The sequence below is a fragment of the Pinus tabuliformis genome, chromosome X (genome assembly GCF_031772625.1).
Source record: "Pinus tabuliformis cultivar Carrire ecotype Pingquan chromosome X, CPIR1, whole genome shotgun sequence".
NCBI lineage: Eukaryota > Viridiplantae > Streptophyta > Pinopsida > Pinales > Pinaceae > Pinus > Pinus tabuliformis.
The window spans coordinates 199,540,842-199,567,840 of NC_142308.1; positions in this window are offsets into that span (position 1 = coordinate 199,540,842).

Sequence of the window (26,999 nt, forward strand, 5' to 3'; positions counted from 1 at the left end):
CCGTAGTACATTTTTTTTCAAAATTACATGCTTTATTTACAAGACTAACTAATGACTAAGCATCCCATACTTTCCATGAGTTTATAACACATACTCCGTGGTAAAGTTTACATCAAAAAGGAAACAATACCTCAGCTATCAAAACAAGCCCAAAATATCATTGTTGTTTCAACAAGTGTTGGAAAACACATCATCACCGCAACACACGATTTACAAAATATAAGGCCAAACACTATTGTTTCTTTAGCAAGTGATGGAAACACAACATCACTTTCGTAGTCTAAAATGAAACATAAAATAATGCTAGACATCATTGTTGCTGCAACAAGTGATGGAAAACACATCATCACTTTTATAGTTTAAAATGCAACACATGATTTACAAAAGCACATCCATGACAAGCTAGCATATATAGAAACCATTTTTTACTTATCAATGTGAATGGGTCATCCCCCTGTGGTGGTTTTTCTTGTCGAACATCGTTTTCAACCAGTTCATGCACCGACGCTTTGTCTTTAAGGCGCTGCTCTGGATGGAGCCTCCAACATGTGGCCTTTTGATGACCACTTTTGTTGCAATGACTACAATAAGTCTTTTTCCTCCAGATCTGATTTACCTTTTTCTTTTCTTGCTGTGGAGATGGTCTTTCACACCTCATCCTTTTCCGTGCTGCTATTCTCTTCCAGCAATAACCAAATGTATGGTTATGTAAACCACAAAAGTACATGATTTACATTCATCATTAACAACATGATTTTAATTGAAATGAACATTCAAATATTGAGACTTGTTATACCTTTCCTTGCTGTCTCTGGCGTAATTATGGCGATGACAGCTTGCTTCAACTCTTTCCCTACAATGGGCACTGCCATGGGATGATGGTGATGTGTTCCCATCATTCTCTTTCCTTGACGATCTCAATGATGTCTTAGAAGCATCTGACACCTTTGAGCATTCTCTGTCGGTGTATCCCAAGCATCTGAATCGAGGTCTTTTCTCGACCTCCAATGGCTGAGTTATGCCTCAACTATTAACACCAAGTTCTTATCCTTCCTTTTACCTCATCCTAGTAAGGAGCCTTAGGTTTGTTCCTATAATTGGTATCTCCACATTTCCAACAGAAATTATACTATGTGAATATGAAACTGAAGGGAAATCAACATCTTTTACCTCCATTGTCGAGTTGGAAAGAACTGATGAGGATTTCCCATGATCTGTTGTTGGTGGTTTCGTTGGATGTCCTGGCACATTCCCCAACTTCTTTCCTGACATAACCAAGTCTTTCCTGATGGGGTAATTCCTCTACTCTGATGGGGTTGACAATGCCTTGGCCATTAATGCCCGACTTTTCCTTCATACCCCATTCTCTTCAGTAGTTTTGAGCCAATTCATGTGGTATGATTTTCAAAAACAATGAAATCATCATCAGGAAACATACATGAATTCGGAGAAGTGTTTTTTACCTCACAGTGGTCACGCTGTAGCTTTTCAAAGGCCTCGTCCTTAGCTTGTAGCTGCCATAGCAAACTCTGTTTCTCCGCTTTCTCTTCTTGTAGATGCATTTTCAATTCAGTGTTATCTGCTTGAAGACTCTAGTTGTTGTGCTTCAGTTCTTCCAGGGCCTCTTCTGTGGCTCGCAACTGAACCTTCTCTTCGTTGCTTTTCCTCTGTCTTGTAGAGCTTGATACATGTCCATATTTTGGGACACTCTGAGCATGGTTTCATACATCTCTTTTTCATCCTCCATTGTTACACGTTCCATTGTTCACGTTCACAATTCATATCCATGCGAAGACTGCTCTGATACCAAACTTGATCCGAGTTGACTCAACTCTTGGATTTAACCAAGATCTTTTGCTTCCATGAGGTAGTTATAATTGAATTTTAACAGAGCATAAATTAACATATATGCATTCGTATGAAAATGGAAACATAATGACAATTAGAAAATCATAGACATGATACATTGATAATGGAGTTGGTCCTGTGTGGACTACGTCTCCGGGCCTGATGTCAAGATGGTGTTGGCTGCTTCATTTAGTGCTCGAAATGGTGAAGATGTACATGGAATAGGTTTTTTGTCATACAAGGACATGTTCCCTCTACATGAGTGGCAAATTCTCTCCACGAGACGTTCCTCTACAGGAACTATCACTCACAATAGACCTCCTATCAGCATGACATACTCTTACACATGGTGACAATGAGAATCTCGCCAACATTGCATCAAAGGGATCACAACCAAAACACCCATGGTGAAAATGAGTATCCCACCATCATGGCAACAAAGGGATCTCAAACAAAACATACATAACAATCCATGATGAATACATCTCACATGAAATAGACACAAAGATTCTGCATCATACATCAAGTACGAATCGAAACAACATAATACATCTCACATCAAATGATCAAATAATTACATGAAAAAAACACTTCATGTACCTCAACTCTGATGTTAGATGAAGAATAGAATACTCAGATGCTGGATCTGAATGCACCATCAAAACAGTGTCGTTGAATGGTATAGAATCTATTGTCCACACTTTGAAATCTGACACCGTCACTCCAATTTGGAAAATGGCCAAAAAATAGAAGGCTCCGCTGCAGAAACTGACTACACCACTGAATTTGTGTCGTTGAGAGGTGTAAAATTGACTATCCATTTTTTGAATTCTGACACCAGCAATTTGGGCCTGTAGGAATATTTTAGATTTCCCCATGATTCCCCAAAGATTCCCTCCTCTAGGTTGATTGGAGATCTGCAACTCAAATCAGAAAATTGATCTCGCCATTGAAATCCTTGTGAAATTCTAAGAAGAATGAGTATAAAGTTGGCTACATTATGACTCTGGGAAAATTCAGCCTCCAAGGAATCTGGAAGATTCCTTCAAGATTTTCAAAGATTCTCCTCCATTGGGAATCTGCAAATCCATTGCTCAAAAGGCGAATCTGACCTCGCCATTGTGTTTTCTGCGAAACTCTATGAAAAATGACTGTAAACATGATTACATTTCGACAAAATAATTTTTTACCTCCCAGGGAATCTTTTTAACATCTTAAGATTCTCTGCAAAAATTATGTCTCGAAAATTGTGCCATCATGGTTCCTCCTTTGTAGACTGTGTCATGGTTCCACTGCTCCTCTGTTTCTCCATTTTTCTCTTTGTTCTCCATCCAGTGCCTCCATTCTCTGTGCTAATGAATTTGAAGGTTTAAATATAAATGGGCGGAGATATCAACAAAAAGGTTGTTGGGCCAATGGTAAAATTTGGCATGAAAAGCATGGGGTCGGGGGATCAAATCCTGCCCATGCCAAACCTGGGGTTTGTTTTGACGCATTAATAAATAACCGTTGTGTAAAATAGTGGCATGGTTATAACAAAATTTTTTTATTTAAATGTGGAGTGGAGTTGTTTGGGGTTGGTGTGAGGGCACTCTGGTGGTGGACTGGCCACACCAGCCGGGCGGGTTCAAGCCCTGCCACCCTCGAAATTCATGTGAAAAATGTTGTATGGAGGCAGGGGCGTGGGTCAGGTCCAACATAGGTGGCTTGCCCACCGCCCGTAAATAATGTGTTTTGGCTACATAATGGTTGGGGCCAACGAGGGTCATGGTCCATCGGCCATTTTTTTAATTAAACTTTTAATATATGGTTTTGGAGGGTGGCAGGGGTCATGGCCCACCACCTCATATATATATATATGATCCTTTTTAACTTTCAAGAAAATAAGGGATATTGGGAAATTTAAAGACGCCATTAGTTCGCCCATTTTCGGGAACTAAGTTTCCACGATGGTTGACGGTGAATTTGGAGGACACTTAAACCTAGCCCACTGCCCAACTTTGACTGCAACTTTGACTGGGTCTATCTCCTCCATACGATCTTGGATTTGAGTGTCGTACATAGCGTTGGAATCAGGGCAACGAGCACTTCGATCTAGTGCTAGTTTGGGAGGAATCTGACCACTTTGAATTTTGACCCCTTCTTAGCCCCCTTGGGATTCTACATGTGTCTTGAGACACTTGGATCAATCCTCCCTACTGAGGAGCTTTTGGTCCTCCAAAAGCATGAAAAGTAATCTGCAACTTCTCTGTACCTTGTCTGCACTTACAAGTGTCTGATAAGTCAGCCTTCCTTCTCCTTCACCTTTGTCCTTTGGAGCCATAAGCAATGAGCCGACCCCTGCAACCTCTGCAAACCTATAGTACATTATTTTTTTAGAATTACATTCTTGATTTACAAGACCAACTAATGACCCAACCATCGCATACTTGCCACGAGTTTATAATACATACTCTATGGTCAAGTTTACATAAAAAAGGAAACAATACCCTAGCTATCAAAACAAGGCCAAAATATCATTGTTTCTTCAACAAGTGATGGAAAACACATCATCACTGCAACACATGATTTACAAAAAATAAGGCCAAACACTATTGTTTCTTTAGCAAGTGATGGAAACACAACATCACTTTCACAGTTTAAAATGAAACAAAAAATAATTCCAGACATGATTCATTGTTGCTGCAATAAGTGATGGAAAACACATCATCACTTTTATAGTTTTAAACAAAACACATGATTTACAAAAGCATGGCCATGACAAACTAACATATATAGAAACCATTTTTCACTTATCAATGTGAATGGGTCATCCCCCTATGGTGGTTTTTCTTGTCGAACATATTTTTCAACTGGTTCATGCATCGATGCTTTGTCTTTAAGGTGTTGCTCTGGATGGAGACTCCAACATGCGGCCTTTTGATGATCACTTCTATTGCAATGACTACAATAAGTCTTCTTCCTCCAGATCTTCTTTACCTTTTTCTTTTCTTGTTGTGGAGATGGTCTTTCACGCCTCATCCTTTTTCGTGTTGCCATTCTCTTCTAGCAATCAACAAATGTATGGTTATGTAAACCACAAAAGTACATGTTTTTCGATGCCATGTTTTACGTTCATCATTAACAACATGATTATAATTGAAATGAACATTCGAATATTGAGACTTGTTATACCTTTCCTTGCTGCCTCTGGCGTAATTATGGCGATGAGAGCTTGCCTCAGCTCTTTCCACACAATGGGCACTACCATGGGATGATGGTGATGTGTTCCCATCATTCTCTTTACTCGATGATTTCAACGATGTCATGGAAGCATCTGACACCTTTGAGCATTCTCCTTCGTTGTATACCAAGCCTCTGAATCGAGGTCTTTGCTCGACCTCTAATGGTTGAGTTATGTTGACCTAAAGATGATCTGAGGTTGTCATTGATGTCAACCAAAGAAACACAAAGGATGACCCTGAACGTCCATGGCACATTGGGCATCATCATTCATGGTTTCTCATCTCATAACCATTATAGTAATACTCTACTCAAAAATATCTTTCTATCGGTACATAGCTCTCCTCGTAATTCCTCACGGTTTGTAAGTTATTCAATATTAAAGTTAGTAACCCCAATTAGTGGGCTAAAACCCCATGGAGTTGTGGCATGGCATTTATCATTAATTTTTGTCATTGAATAGTCAATAATTAATAAATTTTTAAGCTCCTAAAATCCCTCTAACATTCTCTATAGAAGCCCCTCTCAACTCTATAAAAAGAAATCTCATATATCCTCCAAAAGTAGTGATCGTGGCATGTTCGCTATAACTTTATTTATGTGAAGTCTTAGATGTTGAAATTAAAACCCATTTGAGACGAAATATTTATGAACATCGTGACCAACGTTCAGATCTTTGTTCGCTATATTGTCTAATATATGATCTATGGGATTTAGGGTTTTAGCAGGCTCCCTAATTTCATCTCAAAGAGGTGACCTTGGGAAAATCGTCATGACTCTCTCTCTGAGAAGTGGATTGGAGTTTTGTAAAAAGTGGAAGATAGTGCATGGACTGTAGTTTTCTGTGTATTAATTTTAGAGCTGAAGGAGGAAACAATGACACGTGGCACGCCGTACAAGTTCGCTCTACTGAACTATTTCATAATTAGGCCATTGTGAGAGATTGGGTATAACTTTGCCTTGAAGAATCCAAATCGGGTCACACCTGTGGCATTGGAAAGAAGACTCGTAGGGATACTACAAGAACAAAAATCACATATTGGGGCTTTGAAATCACAGAGATACATTAGATTAAATACCGTGCTCCTAGAAGGCAAGAAAAACAACTAGATCAAGTGTTGTCAAGGGCTGCAAAGGACCAGACTTTCTAGGGCAGCAAAGAGCAAGGTGCAGCGATATGATGCAGTAGAGGTAAGCTCCAGGTAAATATCTTATGTATATGCATGTTCATATCTTAATTGCATTAGGTTCTTTGTATTCTAATTTGTTGGTTTTGTTTAGCACTGACATATGCTCTGCAGGATGAGGTAAGTTTTTCTATTATCATGTCATGGGTATTTCCTTGAAGACTTTTTGCAGGTATTGTATATTCATCAAGAGAAGACTCAATGCATAATATAATATTCTGAAGAGTGAGAAAGGGTAGCATGACAAGAGCAGCAATCAAGGTGGTGCTAGGCTGGTGCATGAAGTCACCAACAGGTTCAAGCCTTTGAAAACTTCAAGGTGGTAGGGTGGTGCTAGGGTGAATTGGAGCTCATTAGGTGTTGGGGAATCCATTCAGTTGACTACTGAAGAATCTCGGGTGTTGGAGCCTCCATCTAGTGGGAGCTAGAGAAGAATTCTTTTATAGATTCTAGGAAGCTGGAGCTTTCTTTTCAATTGGAGCTAAAGATTAAAGAATTATTTGGAAAAGCGTTCAGGTGGTTTGGAAAATTGTGTGCATTTGTGTTCCTTTTTTTTACTGCTATCATTGTACAAACACTGATAATAATTGAAGATTAACTAATGCTCTAAAAGATTAATAATAATACAAATTGAAAGGAATACTGATTCGCACCCCCGTCTCAGTATTTCCAACAAGTTATTCCTTGGCTATTAACACCAATTTCTTCTCCTTCCTTGTACCTCATCTGGTAAGGAGCCTAAGGTTTGTCCCTGTAATTGGTATCTCCACATTTCCAATAGAAATTATACTATGTGAAGACGAAACTGAAGGGAAATCAACATCTTTTACCTCCACTATCGAGTTGGAAAGAACTGATGAGGACTTCTCATCATCTGTTGTTGTTGGTTCGCTGGCTATCTTGGCGCATTCCCAAACTTCTTTCTCGACATACCCAAGTCCTACCTGACAGGGTAATTCCTCTACTTTGATGGGGTTGACAATGCCTTGGCCATTAATGCCCAAGCCTTTTCCTTCATACCCCATTCTCTTCAGCAATTTGGAGCCAATTCTTGTGGTATGATTTTCAAAAACAACAAAATCATCATTAGGAAACGTACATGAAGTCGGAGAATTGATTTTTACCTCAAAGGGGTCATGCTGCAGCTTTTACAATGCCTCGTCCTTAACTTGCAGTTGTCATAGCAAACTTTATTTCTCCTGTTTCTCTTCTTGTAGGAGCATCTTCAATTCAGTGTTATCTGCTTGAAGACTCTTGTTGTTGTGCTTCAATTCTTCCAGAGCCTCCTCCGTGGCTCGCAACTGAAGCTGCAATTGCTGCTTTTACTCTGTCTCTTCTTGTAGATCTTGATCCATGTCCATCTTTTGGGAAACTCTGAGCATGGTCTCGTACATCTCTTTGTCATCATCCATTGCTTCACGTTCCATTGTTCACGCTTGCAATTCACATCCACACGAAGACTTCTCTGATACCAAACTTGATCTGAGTTGACTGAACTCCTGGATTTAACCAAGATCTTTTGTTTCCGTGAGGTACTTAGAATTGCATTTTAACATAGCATAAATGAAGATATATATGCGTTTAATAAAATGGAAACATAATGAAAATCAGCAAATCATAGACATGAGACGTTGATAATGGGGTTGGTCCAGTGTGGACTACGTCTCTCGGCCCGATGTCAAGATGGTGTTGGCCACTTCATTAAGTGATGGAAATGGTGAAGATGTACATGGACTAGGTTTTCTGTCATACAAGGACATGTGGCCATGCCAAACCTGGGGTTTGTTTTGGCGCATTAATACATAACCGTTGTGGAAAATGGTGGCGTGGTTATAACAAATGTTTTTTTATTTAAATGTGGAGCGAGTTGTTTGGGGTTGGTGTGAGGGTGCCCAGGCGGTGGGCTGGCCACATCGGTCGGGTGGGTTCGAGCCCCGCCGCCCTCGGAATTCATGTGACAAGTGTTGTATGGAGGCGGGGGCATGGGTCGGGTCCACTGGAGGTGGCCCGTCCACTACCCATAAATAATGTGTTTTGGTTACATAATGGTTGGGGTCGGTGGGGGTCATGGCCCATCAGCCATTTTTTTAATTAAAATTTTAATATATGGTTTTGGAGGCTGGCGGAGGTCATGGCCTGCCACCTCATTTATATTTTTTTAATTTTTTTTTGTTATATAAAAAAAATGATCCTTTTTAACTTTCACGAAAATAAGGGATATTGGGCAATTTAAAGAGGCCACAAGTTCACCTGTTTTCAGGAGCTAAGTTTCCATGCTGGTTGACAATGAATTTGTAGGACACTTAAACCTGGCCCACTACCCAACTTTGACTGGCTATATCTCCTCCATACGAGCTCAGATTTGAGTGTCGTTCGCACCGTTGGAATCAGGGCAACAAGCACTTCGATCTAGTTCTAGTTTTGGAGGAATATGACCACTTTGAATATTGACCCTTTCTGAGCCCCCTTGGGTTTCTGCATGTGTCTGGAGCCACTTGGATCACCTAAACTCTCGCTTTAACATATATCCCACTACATGTACTCAATTAAATGCATAGTTTGTATGTTTACCATAAGCCGCATTTTACCCTATTGCAATGCTTCATTCATAAACATGGGTGCCATCCAACAAGGTTATTGATCCTACCCACGAGTGTTAAGTACCTAGACACTGTTCTTGGTGTGGACCCAAGATCTGGTCTAGAAGTGTCTGTGATCTATGTCACCTTGACAGATGCTTCAATTTATCATTAAATGCAGGTTAGAACGCAATCTTAAATTAGAAGTGCACGTAATGGTCTCCAATTGTTCAAACCTAAGAAAAAAGTGTAAATCAAAAAATTCGTGCTACAACCTCTCCTTCTATCAATGATGTCAACAAGCTCTGAATTGGCCCCTGCCTCATATTTCTCACTTTTTGTGGGAAACTATTGAGTAAATAGTGGTAATGATTGAGAGGAAGAATTATTTTCCTAGTAGTGGGTAGAAGGAAATTTTGGAATCCGATTCATCCTTTGTGCTTGAATTATGATCCCATGGTTCAAGTTTTCCAATTTTGAGACTTGACATATTTGTTTTTCATAACGTATTTGAAATTGACATTTTGGATCTCACACATTTCTATCAATATGTATTATTTTATATAAATTCTTCTGATCAATGCTTGCAAATAACATCATATGGACCGTGACATCAATGAAGCATATATGTCTCACATGTAATGAGGGTAGTTGTTGGCCAAGAAACCTTGAAGTGGGGGGTATCTGACCTTTTAGAGTGACTCAGGTCTTACTCCAGGCCCTATCTTCATTAAATGGCTTGCTTACATAAACATGCCAGTCCACAAGAGGTGAATGGTGAACATCCACTGGATATATTCGTCATGTCTTCTCAGGGCTCTTTTAAATTTCAGTATGCTTGTCTTTTTTTTCCATATTTTTTAGAACCCATGAAGAAATAAATAATAGGAAGAGGTTCTCCATCCTACATGAATAATAAAGAAGTTACAGGTACCTTGTACTTCCACTAAAAACTGGAATTTGTGTTAAGTTCTTTGGCATGAGTATCTCCAGAAGAAACCGAACATACAAATTTCCAGAAAATATACATACACAACAAATAGATAACTTGGGTTCAAATATGGTGTTGGATACAGGGAAACCAAAGACTATAATATAAAGACTACACACATCTCACTAGACCATAAACATTAATAGATTCTATTTGACTTTGATATAACCAAATGTGCTACAACCAGATGTCACTTGCATATGATATAATCAAATCATAAATCTAGACAAACAACTCAAAATTCATCATGTTTCCATATATGCAGAAGATGAAAACTCCAAACCACCACTAATTCATTATCCCACCATGCTTATAGCCACAATCAATAGGATAGGACTAAGGTAAGAGTATGCATGGTGAAATAATGGGAGAATTTCCTTGCTAGTCCCATTGTCTTGTGAGATGATCAATGTGTTAAATAGAGATTCATGTGAGAATTAATGGGGGTTCTATGTGTTGTTACCAAAACTGAAAGACTTTGGGAAAGTAACAAAAAAATCTCCCCCATATTTCTCCAATTCACCTATGCTTAATGAAGTGGCTTTCTTTGCCCTTGGATCAACTTCCAATTTGAGGGCACGCAACACATGATAAACTCAAATTTTGAGGTGGTTGTTGGCCTCCTTTCTAACAAGCAATGACGTTGCAAGCCTTCTATTCAAGGGAGATGATTTCCCTAACATTGCTTTAATGACCAAAATGGAATCTTGAATAATTATCAAGGATCTAACATTGGATTCCTTGCATGGAGAAAGCCTAGTAGGAGTGTATAAGCTTTCGGTTGTTTGTTTGGAAGAATTTGTTTTTTTGCACCTTAGGGGATAGATTTGGTTTTGCTAGTCATCAATATTTGAGTGATAGTACTTTCGAAATGATTTTGAATGATGTATAGTGGAACGTTATGTTTTTCTTGGGTTGATAAATATGTGTTCGTTATGACTTAGTTTACTCTCTGTTTTTCAATTCATTTTTAGATATCTCAATTTTTGTTTGTTTTGATCATTTTGGCTTGGGAGATAGAGTCCCTATCAGTTACATTCCATGGTCATGAGTTGATTGTTTATTTAGAGCTTTAACTAAATTATGGAAGGTAACATACATATTATTATCTATTGGGTTCATGTTTATTTACTTTTATTTTTTCCTTTTGTTATCCATAATTTGAATGGTTTTCCTTTAATAATTAATTTTGCTGGCTATTAGGCGTTATTGATTACTTGGGCTTAACGGATGTGGTGAATCTACACTCCTTACTACTTTAGGATGTCAGTAGATTCCCGTACCAGATCATATGTACAATTATCATTTGACGAGGGAAATATAAGAAATTCATATGCCTACACTGCAGGCTATGATAAACATTGACAAAAAGAAGTTAAAACCTGAGGAAGAAGTTGAGGCTATAGCTACACAAGTATGTCCAAATTTGGAAATTTAGAAATATATCACCTTTATTTTTTTATTGAGCTGCATTTAATTTTTTAGATGGTTAATATTTTCTATGGTTTTAAAAATGTCTTACATCCTTCCAATTGGTTTTGAGATATTTTATATACTCATGAAATGGATTATAAAATATTATTTTTGCTATGGAAAAATGAAATGGATTATAAAATCTTATTTTCTTTAATTATCAGTCTAGGATAATGGAGGTGGAGAGGCATTAGATCGAATATATGAACATATAGAGTCCTTGGATGTTGAAACAACAGAAAAGTGAGCTGCTGAAATTTTATTTGGCTTAGATTTTGATAAAAAACAATGCAAGTGAAAAAGAAAAGTGACTTCTTTAGCGGTTGGCATATGTGAATAGCTCTGGCATGAGGGTTATTCATGAATCCTACAGTTTGTTTACTAGATGAACCTACAGATAATATTGATGGGTATTTGTTTTATGTGTTGAGAGTGCATTTAATGATTTTATGTTCGAGGTTTTTCATAGTCCCTTTCAGAAATTATAGATTTGATGGTGTTGTGCCATGTGGTTTGCAGATCTTGAATTTGACTAGTAGATCCTTGACTTCCAATGAAATATTAGAAACCCTTTTATTTCAAATGTTATTGTATATATATTCGAAGGGTAAAAAAAGCCCAAAACATTATCAACGTGCGCTTGCACCTCTTGCTGCAAATGCCAGTTTATTATATGTTTTTTTTTCCTTTCGATTTGTTTTCACATGTTATCTACAACCTAGGCTTTTTAGCATGTAACTTAGTTGGCATGATTGTGCCTAAGTTTTTCCTGAAGGTTGAATACTAAGTTCCTAAGGTGTTCTTTTCTATGGTGAAGTTTTATTTGCTGTGTTTATACAAGTCATTTGGACACATAGTGGCCACTATCGCCGAACTGAAGAAAACTTGTTTGAGTTTCTTGCTTTTTTGGGGGAAAATGGCCTTGACATTGTTGATGTTGAGGTATATGTCGTATAAATCCTTTATAGTCTAGTTTATATTCTAGTGTTCAACATATTTCATGTCTTATACTTTTCATTGTATCTTCTTTCATTTTCAGAAGAGGAACTCAATATTGATGGAAAAAGGCATGAATTGAAGAAAGAGGAGAATAATAACACTAGAGCGACAAATGCAGAAAGATAGAGAGAAAATAACTGGTCTAGTGATACCCCTAAAGTCAATATATCACATGAGACACATGCATAAAAATTGATGGTCAAGTATTTAAAGTTGGTGAATTCACTTGCAATGCCTTGGCAACACAATGATAATGTTTTGAAGCGATGAAATAATATTTCATGTGTAAATTGTAGTCCAACCAATATTACGTGGGAAACTCATTGTAATACTTTACATTTCATATAATATAATTTATGTGGTTGAAATTATTTATAGTTGTACTTGATATTATTTAGTGTTGTAATTACCATATGTAATTTTGCGTTTTCATATTAGATGAACATGCACATTGTATGACATTTTCCTAATTTAGTCACAAAATCATACTAATTAATTTATGTTGATTAATAATGAACAACTAAAATCAATCTAAAACTACTAAATTAGTAGTTTATATTGATTAGTTATAAACACAAATAAAATGAATATACAACGACTAAATTAATCGTTTATAATGATTATTAATGAAATTAAATAAAATGAATATAAACTACTAAATTAGTCGTTTATATAATGAATATGAAACTACCAAAAAAGATAAATGACTATTGTAAATGATAAATTTGTGATTACAAATGACAACTAAATTTTGCATATATATAACTATTAGTAGCTAATTTACAATATCTTATAACATAAGCCAAATTTCGTCATAATTATTTGGTCATTAATTAGTTTCAAACAATGACTAAAATTTGTATATATATGACTATTAGTAGCTAATTTATAGTATCTTACAACGCGACCAAATTTTGGTCATATTTCTTTGGTCATTAATTGGTTTTCTCATGTGATCATGTAGTAGTATATCTTGTTGTATATTTGGTCATTAATAGTTGTAATTAATGAATAAATCAATGACTAAATTAATGACCAAATTAATGACTAAATATACTACTAGAAGATAAAATTGAGACAAACAATTAATGACCAAGCGAAATAAGACTAAAAGTTAGTCGCATTATAAGATACTGTAAATTAGGCACTATTGGTCACTGACTGAAAAATGGTCATTTGTATGCAAATTTTAGTCCTTTTTTGGTAACTAATTAGCCATTTTGTACTGGTGGATAGTGAACGGTCAGGCGAAACAAATATTAAGGTGAAAATACCACCAAACATGGTCATAGATCGAAACACTAATAAATTGGCCTCTAGAAAGATAATCAATGGTTGGGATAAGATATGAAAGGATTATATGTAGGTCAAAGTTGATTCTAAGGAAAGGAGGTTTAGAGAACATCAAGATAGAATGGAATCCATATGGGAGTAGTAATATGTTGTGCAAGTGTCATTGTATGTCAAGGAGGTGAACCTAGACATGGCATAGGCTTTGGGCATGCTACCACCAGGGCTTTTGAAAGTGTTGGAGGAGTTGTGGGGGCATGTGGAGCTTATAAGAAAGTTGAAAGGCTAGAGTGGGCAAGTATCTCCTTACACAGGCTAAATGGATGACCCACTTTTTATGGTCTAGCTATATTATGTAATGCTAGCTACTATGATTGGACAGTAGAGAGAGATCATGTGACTCATCAAATGCTACATCAAAATCATTGTGTGCAGTAGAAACATTTTGACTAAAGATGCATTGAAGGAATCTTTGAAGCTCAAATATTGGAAGTCACATGGAGAGAGAATGTAATTTATTAGTAAGTTGATTACACTTTTATTGAGTAGGCATGGGTGGTGCCAACAACAGGTTGAGGAGTGAAACTTTTCACGGGTTTTGATATTAGAATAACAACTTACATGAAAATCCATGAAAATGGAGAATCACTTGTGTGCCTATGATAATGGTAGTGAATGGGAGCATTAATGTCTATAGTTATTGGTTAGGGATCCATGTCCACATATTATTATGAGAATGGTAATAAACATACTTGAAACAATAACATTTGTAGAAAAAAGTGTATTGTTCCTTGGAAGGATGCCAAATGAATATTTAGGTGATTATGACAACAATACATGTCAATGAGTGATTTTTCAATAGGAATGAGGGCTACAATGTGTAGGAGTAGCTCATGGAATGTGACAAAGAAGGCAACTAGATCAACAAGGATCAATTCCTAAGGTATTGGTCATGGAATGTAGACTCATAGACTAATCATAACCATCGATGTTGTACTTGGAGAGGAGAGCATTGAGTATGAGGAAACAAGAAGGTTGCTCGTAAAGGTGGATAATTTGAATACTGTTGCAGATGCATTAAAAAAATCTATGGGAACTAAGAAGTTCTCCTGGTGTAGAGAATCAATGGGCATGAGTTCCCTCGAATGTTGACTATGTACTCATGTGGCCCCCTATGTGTAAAGGAAACAACAAGTGGGGAAATCTTGGTATGTGTTACTTTGCTTGAGCAACATATATGAACTACAGACATATGGGCAGTCATAAGGGGCTTCCAACCCCCCTTGTTCGAGGGGTAGGTAGTGGGCGGGAGCCACCCTGTATGGGGTTTATGGAAATGCCATGAAGAATAAAAAGAGTAGTATTTTGCATCCATTTTTGGGTGGTTTTTATCACACGATTTTTATTTTTAGTGGTTTTTGAGTGCATGGTGGGTTTTCTCATGGTTTTGTGGATTCCTTCAAAGAAACTATGCTTGTATTCTAATATAGGGTTAATGGATAGAAGGTTGAAGAATGATGCAACATATACATATTGTATTATAACATTGTAAATAATATCTAAATGAAAAAAAATCTTATTTGTTTCGTAGTTTTTTGACTTCCAGTATAAAATCTCTATGTTGATGTGTGAGTGTTTTCCATTTAACATTTTCTATTTGAGTTAAAATATGTTTGCATGAATTATTAGTGGAAGTTTGAAACCTATGCACTAGAGTGAATAAAAAATATTGTAGTTAGGATAAGATATTGGGGATAGGAAACTAAATCACTCCTCATAGTCATTTCACATCGAGACATAGTGATTGAAATTTATATTTCCTTAAAATCCTTTCTTTTGGACATAGCCAAAACCAAATTTGTAATAGGCATGCTCTTTAGAGTGAGTAATGTTGAAGTTTGGACCAAAGATGTGATTGCAAGAAATTTCATGTTTTCTACTTAAGATCCCCTAACTTATTGATTTCAACTTGAGGAAAACAATCAACCGACTAGACTACTATGAGGAGGTAGTTTAGCGATGTGTCATTACCCACATGTCTATTATAGAAGTAAGGGCACTTGACATAGAACTATACAATCTTATGGTACCTTCACTACTCATTGTCCCATAGTTCTCATTGTCCCTTTTGTACCATTACTCATCTATGCAAGAGACATTGTCCCCCATATTACTACTTTATTAGAAGGCCCTTCCCAATAGACTAAGACTTCTTGATATAGACACACATAAATCACTTGTTGCACCACCTAAGCACATAGTACTTATTCATTAGATTTGCTTATGTAATTCACTACATTGTTACATTAGTCTTTAATTAACTCTTTACATTTTAGGGTGATTTTTGTATCTAGACATCACATCTTCCCTTAGGAGAATCTCTTATAGTGTGCAAGGCCTTTGAAATTTTTACATTACTAAACACACTATATCACTCACTTAATAAGTTTGATTCCCACTAAAACTTAGCCAAACATTTTCATTACATTCAAATATCCTCCTTCATAGTTTAAATCCTCATCCTCGTCTATGACTCTTGGTTCCCCTACTTATTCTTCATGTAGTTCATCATCATTGAACATAAAACACTTCCAATTGGAACCCTCAAGTGTAATACACACACACACACACACAGGCTGTTGATTTGATACATGCTAATTAGGTTGGTGATCTGAGTTTTTTTTAAGCCTCTATGCCTTTGTGTAAAAATGTGTTAGCTTGGTGGGTTAGTGTACAAATATGTTTTAAGGATCAAGTGCTTATGTGGTTAGGCCAGAGATCCTCTATGTTGAGAGGAAAACGAGCCTAAAAATGTAATATATATATATATATATATATATATATATATATATATATATATATATATATATATATATATATATATAGATATTGCATTTGTTAAGCTCATTGACCTCTTAGAACATAGGTTCTCTAGACCAACCACATATGCACTTTATCCTTAAAACATATTTGCAAACTTTAACCTTTAACCTTAGGGTGATATCTGTATCTATACATCATGGCTTCCCTTAGGAGAATCTCTTATAGTATGCAATGCCTTTCACCTTTTTACTTTACTGAACATATTATATCCCTCACTTAATAAGTTTGATTCCCACCACAACTTAGCCCACCTTTTTCATTACATTCAAATGTCCTCCTTCATAGTTTAAATCCTCATCCTCATCTAGGACTCTTTGTTCCACTAATTCTTCTTCATCTAGTTCATCATCATTGAACCTATAATACCTCCAATTGGAACCCTGAATTGTAATATTTCTACGAATCTCATATTTTCTGATACGTGGTTTGGGTTCAACTTTTGAATTAAAATAGTTATTGGGTTCAACTTTTCCAAAACTAATGTGTGTGGAATTAGGATCCATTGAACACAAACCCTTTAGCGTACACCGTGACACTCGCAGTTCGAATAGTGCCTTTACAAGCACGTGACATGTTAGCCAATAAACAAATAGTTCTAGGCGGGTCAATACACTTAAAATTCGTCGAAACTTTCCCGCCCAACTGCCATGTGTGCTATACCTACACCATTGAAGTGTTACATGACTTTTCACTATACTTATCTATAATATATATTTTTTAATGTGATATGTGTATTAATCCTTTAAAGTCATATGTACTGTAATTTTATTTTAGGTAAAAAATTGTTAATATTTTTATTAATATTAATTATGTTTAGTTGCAATTTTACAAGATTGGATATTTATGAAAGAGAAATATTTAATATGTATATCTAATATAAAAACTACTATATAGAGATAACAATAAACATAATATTTCTAGGTGTATTTTGAAATAGCTTTTATATTTACAGTTGTGAACTCTAAATTGTATATTTTATATAGGTAAGTGAAACTAAAACCGACTTATTAAAATACAAATTATTAGCAACAAAAATTAGTCTGAAGGACGAAAAAGTTGAAAAAATTCAATAAATTAGTCTGAAGGACAAAAAAGTTGAAAAAATTCAAATTCTCTATATGATGCATGAGGATTTGATTTAAAATTTTGATTTATTAGTATTGATGGTCAAAATCGAAAAGGACTACTACGGTCTCAAGAGACCAAGTGCTTTCCAAAAAGCATACTCTTAACAGTGTATCTTTGCAGTGAGCATTTTCAAGAGATCTCTGACCAAGATGTTGGTGCCCTTTTATTCCATGGAAGAGAGACTTCAAAAGTCCCAACTGGAGGTCTGGAAATTTATTGTATTTGTGAAGGGGTTCTTTTGGCTGAGGTGATGACAAATTCTAGAATTAATGATTTCGGAGATTTTGTCCCCATTGGGGAGTGGGCACAACTTTTTCTCAAATAGCTACTCTGAAGACACATGCATATCAATGGGTCTTAATTCACCTAAGATGTTGCATGGTCTCTGATTAAGAGGTGGGATGCAGTCTTTAGTGATAATCCGTTTCCGCAGAACTATCACCCTAGGTATGGACAGGTTGGACTCCATTCACATTGAGAGACTACGATCTAGGGAAGCACACATATTACATGTTGTTACTTTGTATTCTATTAGGGCTATTTAGGAATCACATATAGGACATGGTGTTACAATGTATGATATATTAAGGCCTATTTAGGAAGCATTATTTCCAGTGTTAGCCCGATAGAGCCCATGTGGTATTCTTTGTAGGGGCATCTATAGTTCCGATAGGTACTATTCAATGCACATTGCATAATCCCATAGTTCCAATAGGTCCTGTTCAGTCACATTGCATAATCCCAATTTCTGATAGTGTCATTTTCGGCTAGTGGGTTTTCTCTTAAATTAAATATTATTTCAAGATAGCTTCACAAGTTTTCATTTCTGGAAATAATATCATTTCTTCATAGTTATTTTCATGTTATTATCATCTTAAGTTTTTTAGGATCTAACATGTTTCATTGAGCGCTGAAGGCCTCAATAAAGTAATCATATTTCCTCTATGTTTCGGACTTTCTTAGTAATCTGAATGACCCTATAAGGATCTCTAGATTAATGTGCCTGAATACAAATGTAATGAACCTCAAATGGATACATCTACGTGATCCATGACAATCCAAAATATTTAAAGTAGGAAGCCATCCTAATGATCTACTCATGGCTTTAGCGTCCCTGTGAATTTTATGTTCTCTAAATCAGTTCATAACTTCATATGAAAACAAGTTAGTGCTATGTTATACAAAGTGAAAATAAATTAATCATACATATGTGCATGATTCCAAGAACTAAAATAATAAATCATCCCATGAAAGCACAAGAACAGTAAATACATATGAAAGTCAATTGTAGTGCGTGTTATGAATGGTTACCCATAATGGCTATCAGTGTTCCAAGAAATGCATAGCTAGTACAGCTCTTGATGACCTTATCTGAGCTCCTCCTGTTCTTTTGGGATGGAATGAATCGACCAACAATGAATATGGAAAAACACCTGCTCCGCTATTCAGTTCTAGGGAAGGCCCTGTATTGCCCTCCCCTTCAATCCAGATGTCAACCCCAGCCTCAACCTCCATGTCATCATCCCACTTAGGGAGATCCTCAAATGAAATCAGCCTCAACTGCAAACCTGAACCTGGTTTTCTGAGGAAGAAATATAAAGTAGATGGAAATGAGTTTGTAGGACTACTAGAAGATGACAAAGATTTGTATGTGTCTACAAATGATTGTATTTCTTTCATTGGATTTTATTGCCAATAGACAACAAGCCTTCTTCAAGGACGTTGATTTCCATTCCCAATCATGGTGGGCACATCGACAATTAATAATCCCTATTGGAAAGTAAGTGAATGGTTTTCCTTCTCTGCATTCACTTCAAATCTATACATGTAAACAAACCATATTCTAGAACTACCCTGAAGCTTACTAGTTAAAATGAAATTTGTTTACATGTAATGGTTTCTTGACTTACATATAATTTTCTTGAAATTTATAGTCTTCATTGCTCCTCCTCCATGCTTTATAGTTTATCTTTTTGAGTACATTGTTTTGATTGCATTGTTTTGCTCGAACCCCAGGGATCAAATCGGAAACTCTACTTGCAGAACATTTCTTTGGAAAGCGAGAGTTCAAATGGAGCACAACCGTTGCAAGGCCGAAAAACTCTGCTACCCTTCTCCCTCATGCATATATCCAGTGTCCCATGCAACAAGGGGCCATTCTATCAAAACCTGAAGTAAGGTATGGCTACCAACATGTTGACCTGTGGCATACAACAAAGAAGTAATGAGAAAATATGTTGCTGCTGAACAAAATGAGAGAAAGCACATGCATTGGAAAACAATCCATGTTGAACAACGAAACTAGAAATGATTAAAAAAAAGGAAGCTAAGTCAGTAGGGGTGTCGGTCGATGGGTAAAACCTTAAGAAGATACAAAAAATAATAATAATAAGTAATTGAAAGGGTTTGGTTGCAAGAATATTACCTGTGTATAAGTGGGAAGGCGACCATGACCTCACGGAATAATTAAGGGGAACCATTGTGAACTTTGGAATTGAAAACCCTAGAGTGGAATTGCTAAATTAAAGAGTAACTCTCAAGGTTACGGGTTAAAATGACATTCATTTACATGTAATGGTTTCTTGACTTACATATAGTTTTCTTGAAATTTATAGTCTACATTGCCCCTTCTCCATGCTTTATAGTTTATCCTTTTGAGTACATTGTTTTGATTGAAATTATTTTGCTCGAACCCAGATATGAAATCGGCAAGTCTGTTTCCAGAGAGTTTCTTTAGAAAGTGAGAGTTCAAATGGAGCACAACCATTGCAAGGCCGGATGCTACCCTTCTCCCTCATGCATATATCCACCGTCCCATGCAACTAGGGGCCATTCTATCAGAACCTAAAGTAAGGTATGGCTACGAACATGCTGACCCATGGCATACAACAAAGAAGGAATGAGAAAAGATCTTGCTTCCCAACAAAATGAGAGAAAGCACATGCATTGGAAAACAATCCCTGTTGAACAGTGAACTTGCAAATGATTAAAAAAAGGAATCTAAGTTAGTAGGGGCGTTCGCTGATGGGTAAAAGCTCAAGAAGAAACAAATAATAATAATAATAAGTAATCGAAAGGGTTAGGGTTGCAAGAAGATTACCTGTGTATGAGTGGGAAGGTGGCCATGGTCCTGTGGGATAATTACGGGGAACCATTGTGAACTTTGGAATTGAAAACCCTAGAGCGGAATTACCAAATTAAAGAGTAAACGAGGTTGTGTTGTCAATAAGTAGACCTAGCATTGAAATGTTGAAATTATCCTATCCTCCTTATCATGACTCATGAGGAATGGTGTCTAAAACCAATAACATTCCACATAGTGCTCGAACCCCAAGGATGAAATTTGCAACTCTGTTGCAGAGCATTTCTTTGGCAAATGAGAGTTCGAATGGAGGCACAACCGTCTCAAACCCCTGAAAACTCTACTACCCTACTCCCTCATACGTTAATTCTGGGTGCGGCCCCTATATCCAAAGCCCCTTATCGCATGAGCATACTTGAGTTAACAAAACTCAAAATGCAGCTTCAGGAGCTTTTAGATAAAAAGTATATCTATCCCAGTGTGTCCCCTTGGGGAGCCCCCATATTATTCGTACAAAAAAAGGATGGGACCCTAAGATTATGCATCGATTATTGACAACTAAATAAACTAACCATCAAGTATAAGTATCCTTTACCACGTATCGATGATCTATTTGATCAAGTGCAAGGAGCTAAGGTATTTTCAAAAATCGATCTAAGATCTGGTTACCATCAGATAAGAATAAAAGAAGAAGATATTTACAAGACAACATTCCGTACTCGCTATGGTCATTACGAGTTCATGGTATTTCCGTTTGGCCTCACAAATGCCCAACCACATTTATGAGTCTGATGCATGGTATTTTCCAGCCCTACCTTGACAAATTTGTGTTGATTTTCATAGATGATATTTTAATATAATCTAAGAATCACGAGGGGCGTAAAGAACATCTGAAAATAGTATTGCAAACATTAAGGGAAAATTAGTTGTATGCCAAATTAAACAAGTGTGACTTTTTCAAAGATCAAATTCAGTACTTAGGTCACGTTATATCAGCAGACGACATTGCGGTAGACCAGGAAAAGATCAAAACAATCATGGAATGGACAGCCCCAAATAATGTCGCTGATATCAGATCATTCTTGGGATTAGCCGGATATTACGTAGACTCATTGAAGGATTTTAAAAAATCGCCTTTCCAACGACCTCCTTACAGAAAAAGGGGCGTGCTTTCCAATGGACAACCGAGTGTCAGCAAAGTTTTGAAAAACTAAAGCACCTGCTCACCACCACACGGTGTTAAAAGTAGCATATCTGGAAAAGTATTTTGTGGTTTGCACAAATGCAAGCAAAGAGGGTCTTGGTGGGGTGTTGACACAAGAAGGAAAGGTGATTGCTTTTGAATCTCGAAAGTTGGAGTATGAACAATGATATTCAACTTATGACCTTGAATTGACAACAGTATTGCATGCACTTAAAATGTGGCAACATTACCTACTAGGGAAGAAATTTTTGTTGCTAACAGATCATAGCAGTCTTACATACTTCTTCAACAAGTCTAGCTTAAATGCTCGACAGGCCAGATGGACAGCCTTCTTAAGTGAATTTGATTTTGAAATGAAACATTTAAAGGGAAGGAAAATCGTGTGGCTAATGCACTGAGCATGAAGTTACATTGTATCCATGAGGTCCAAATGAGCCAAGTAAGTTCAAATATTCTTGAAATAATAAAGCAAGCATCTAGTAGAGATCCGGAGTATACTTTCCTTTGGCAACAGACAAAAGAAGCCCTGCTGAAAAAGGAAAAATCAGAATTTGAAATAAATTCTGATAATCTCCTTAATTTTAGGACAGAATTTACATTCCTAACCAAAATTTGGTTAAACTATTAATATTGGATGAGTTTCATAGGAAGCCTTGTGCTGACCACCCAGGTTACCAAAAAATGTTTTCAGCCATAAAAAAAGGTACTTTTGGCCCGGATTGAGGAAGGATATTGCAGAATATTTGTCCAAATGTTTGGAGTGTCCGCTGGTGAAGGGAGAACACCAACATCTCATAGGACTGTTACAACTATTGCCAATTCTAGAATGGAAATGGGAGACCATATCTTTAGACTTCATCATTGGCTTATCCTGCACAAGGAAGCAACATGACTCAATTATGGTGGTAGTAGACAAATTGAGTAAAACAACTCACTTCATACTTGTGAAATCCATGTACAAAACCATGGAAATCACAGACATATTTATGAAGGAGATTTTTCGCTTACATGGGATACCCAAAGTGGTGATTTCGGATAGGGATGTGAAATTTACATCCACCTTCTGGAAAACTCTCTTTTCGGGATTAGGTACTCAGATCCAATTTAGTACTGCCTACCACCCCCAAATAGATGGACAGACCGAATGGGTAAATCAGGTGTTGGAAGACATGCTACGCATGTTTGTGATGCAACAACCACACAAGTGGGAGGATTACCTCCATCTAGTGAAATTTTCATATAATAATGGACATCATGAATCGCTAGGCATGAGCCCCTTTGAGGTGTTGTATGGGAGAAAGCGCAGAGTGCCCATAGATTGGAATAATTTGGTTAATAAGTTAACACTGGGTCCTGACATGCTAGCAGAAATGGAGGAGACTATTTAGGAGACATTGTTTTGATTGCAATTATTTTGCTCGAACCCCAGATATGAAATCGGCAAGTCTGTTTCCAGAGCATTTCTTGAGAAAGCAAGAGTTCGAATGGAGCACAACTGTTTCAAGGCCGAAAAACTCTGCTACCCTTCTCCCTCATGCATATATCCAGTGTCCCATGCAACAAGGGGCCATTCTATCAAAACCTTAAGTAAGGTAAGGCTGCCAACATGCCGACCTGTGGCATACAAAAAAGAACGAATGAGAAATGATCATGCTTCCCAAAAAAATGAGAGAAAGCACATGCATTGGAAAACAATCCATGTTGAACAGTGAACTTACAAATGATTAAAAAAAGGAAGCTAAGTTAGTAGGGGCGTCGATCGATGGGTAAAAGCTCAAGAAGAAACAAATAATAATAATAATAAGTAATCGAAAGGGTTAGGGTTGCAATAAGATTATCTGTGTATGAGTGGGAAGGTGACAATGATCTTGCGGGATAATTACAGGGAACCATTGTGAACTTTGGAATTGAAAACCCTAGAGTAGAATTACCAAATTAAAGAGTAAACGAGGTTGTGTTGTCAATAAGCAGACCTAGCATTGAAATGTTGAAATTCTCCTATCCCCCTTATCATGACTCTCGAGGAATTGTGTCTAAAGCCAATAACATTCCACACAGTGCTAGAACCCCAGGGATGAAATCTGGAACTCTGTTGCGAAGCATTTCTTTGGAAAACGAGAGTTCGAATGGAGGCACAACCATCTCAAACCCCTAAAAACTCTACTACCCTACTCCCTCATACGTTAATTCTGGGTGCAACCCCTATATCCAAAGCCCCTTATCGCATGAGCATACATGAGTTAACAGAACTCAAAATGCAGCTTTGGGAGCTTTTAGATAAAAAGTTTATCCGTCCCAGTGTGTCCCCTTGGGGAGCCCCCGTATTATTCGTACAGAAAAATGATGGGACCCTAAGATTATGCATCGATTATCGACAACTAAACAAACTAACCATCAAGAATAAGTATCCTTTACCATGTATCAATGATCTATTTGATCAAGTGCAAGGAGCTAAGGTATTTTTGAAAATCGATCTAAGATCTGGTTACCATCAGATAAGAATAAAAAAAGAGGATATTTACAAGACAACATTCCATACTTGCTATGGTCATTAAGAGTTAATGGAATTATTGTTTGGCCTCACAAATGCCCCAACCACATTTATGATTCTGATGCATGGTATTTTCCAGCCCTACCTTGATAAATTTGTGTTGATTTTCATAGATGATATTTTAATATAATCTAAGAATCACGAGGATCATAAAGAACATCTAAAAATAGTATTTCAAACATTAAGAGAAAATCAGTTATATGCCAAATGCAGCATGTGTGTCTTTTTCAAAGGTCAAATTCAGTACTTGGGTCACGTTATATCAGTAGACGACATTGCAGTAGACCCAGAAAAGATCAAAACAATCATGGAATGGACAGCCCCAAAGAATGTCGCTGATATCCGATCATTCTTGGGATTAGCCGGATACTACGTAGATTCATTGAAGGATTTTCAAAAATTGCCTTTCCAATGATCTCCTTACAGAAAAAGGGGCACGCTTTCCAATAGACAGCCGAGTGTCAGCAAAGTTTTGAAAAACTAAAGCACCTGCTCACCACTGCACGTTGTTAAAAGTAGTAGATCTGCAAAAGTCTTTCATGGTTTGCACATATGCAAGCAAAGAGGGTGTTGGTGGGGTGTTGACACAAAAAGGAAAGGTGATTGATTATGAATCTCGAAAGCTGGAGTATGAACAATGATATTCATCTTATGACCTTGAATTGACAGCAATAGTGCATGCACTCAAAATGTGGTGACATTACCTACTGGGGAAGAAAGTTTTGATGCTAACAGATCATAGCTATCTTACATACTTCTTCAACCAGTCTAGCTTAGATGCTCGACAGGCCAGATGGACAGCTTTCTTAAGTGAATTTGATTTTGAAATGAAACATTTAAACAGGAAGGAAAACCATGTGGCCGATGCACTGAGCAGGAAGTTACATTGTATCTATGAGGTCCAAATGAGCCAAGTAAGTTCAAATATTCCTGAAATCATAAAGGAAGTAGCTAGCAGAGATCTGAAGTATACTTTCCTTTAGCAACAGACAAAAGAAGCCCTGTTGAAAGAGGAAAAATCAGAATTTGAAATAAATTCTGATAATATCCTTACTTTTAAGGACAAAATTTACATTCCTAACCAAAATTCGGTTAAACTATTAATATTGGATGAGTTTCATAGGAAGCCTTGTGCTGACCACCCAAGGTACCAGAAAATGTTTTCAGCCATCAAAAAAGGGTACTTTGTCCCAAATTGAGGAAGGATATTGCATAATATTTGTCCAAATGTTTGGAGTGTCAGCTGGTGAAGGAAGAACACCAACATCCCGCCAGATTGTTACAATCGTTGCCCATTCCGGAATGGAAATGGGAGACCATATCTTTAGACTTCATCATCGACTTACCCCGCACAAGGAAGCAACATGACTCAATTATGGTGGTAGTAGACAAATTGAGTAAAACAACTCACTTCATCCCTGTGAAATCCACGTACAAAACCGTGGAAATCGCAGACATATTTATGAAGGAGATTTTTTGCTTACGTGGTATACCCAAAGTGGTGATTTCGGATAGGGACATGAAATTTATATTCACCTTCTGGAAAACTCTCTTTTCGGGATTAGGTACTTAGATCCAATTTAGTACTGCCTACCACCCCCAAACAGATGGACAGACCAAACAGGTAAATCAGGTGTTGGAAGACATGCTACGCATGTTTGTGATGCAACAACCATACAAGTGGGAGGATTACCTCCATCCAGTGGAATTTGCATATAATAATGAACATCAGGAATCACTAGGCATGAGTCCCTTCGAGGTGTTGTATGGGAGAAAGTGCAGAGTGCCCATAGATTGGAATAATCTAGTTAATAAGTTTGCATTGGGTCCTGACATGCTAGCAGAAATGGAGGAGACCGTTAAGAAGGTTTGACAAAATTTGAGGGCGGCCCAAGATAGACAGAAGGTGTCTGCAGATAAAAAGAGGACATATAGGGAATTTCAACTAGGAGATCACATTTATCTAAGAGTGAAGCCTCAAAAAAGTTTCTTACAGTGGCGAGGTTGTGCTAAATTAGCACCCCGATACTGTGGACCCTTTCAAGTCTTGGAACGAGTTGGACCAATGGCCTATAAGCTTGCGCTACCAAACCACATTCGGGTCCACAATGTATTTCACGTATCTTTACTAAAAAAATATGTGTATAACCCTCAGCACATTGTTGACTGGGAAAATATTCAGGTAAACGGTTAAGTGGGTATAAGACTGGATATACTGTTTTTTTTTAACGAAATGTAAATGAGAGTTGTTTTTATGGTGCAGGTCGAACCGAAAGGAGAATTCTTGGAAGAACCTCTTCGTATTCTCGATCAGAGAGAAACCAACTTACAGAAACAAGCCATCACCCAAGCTAAAGTGCAATGGAAGCACTTTGGCCCAGAAGAGGCCACTTGGGAAGAGGAGGAATTTATGCGGAAAGCTTATCCGTCATTGTTTTCTGAAAGTAGAGAGAACACCGGGGACGGTGTTCCTCATATGGGGGGGAGATGTAACACCCCAAGTTGCATAAAAATTACTGAGATTGCTAAATTGATCTTTACTAAATGTTATTTTAAGTTTGA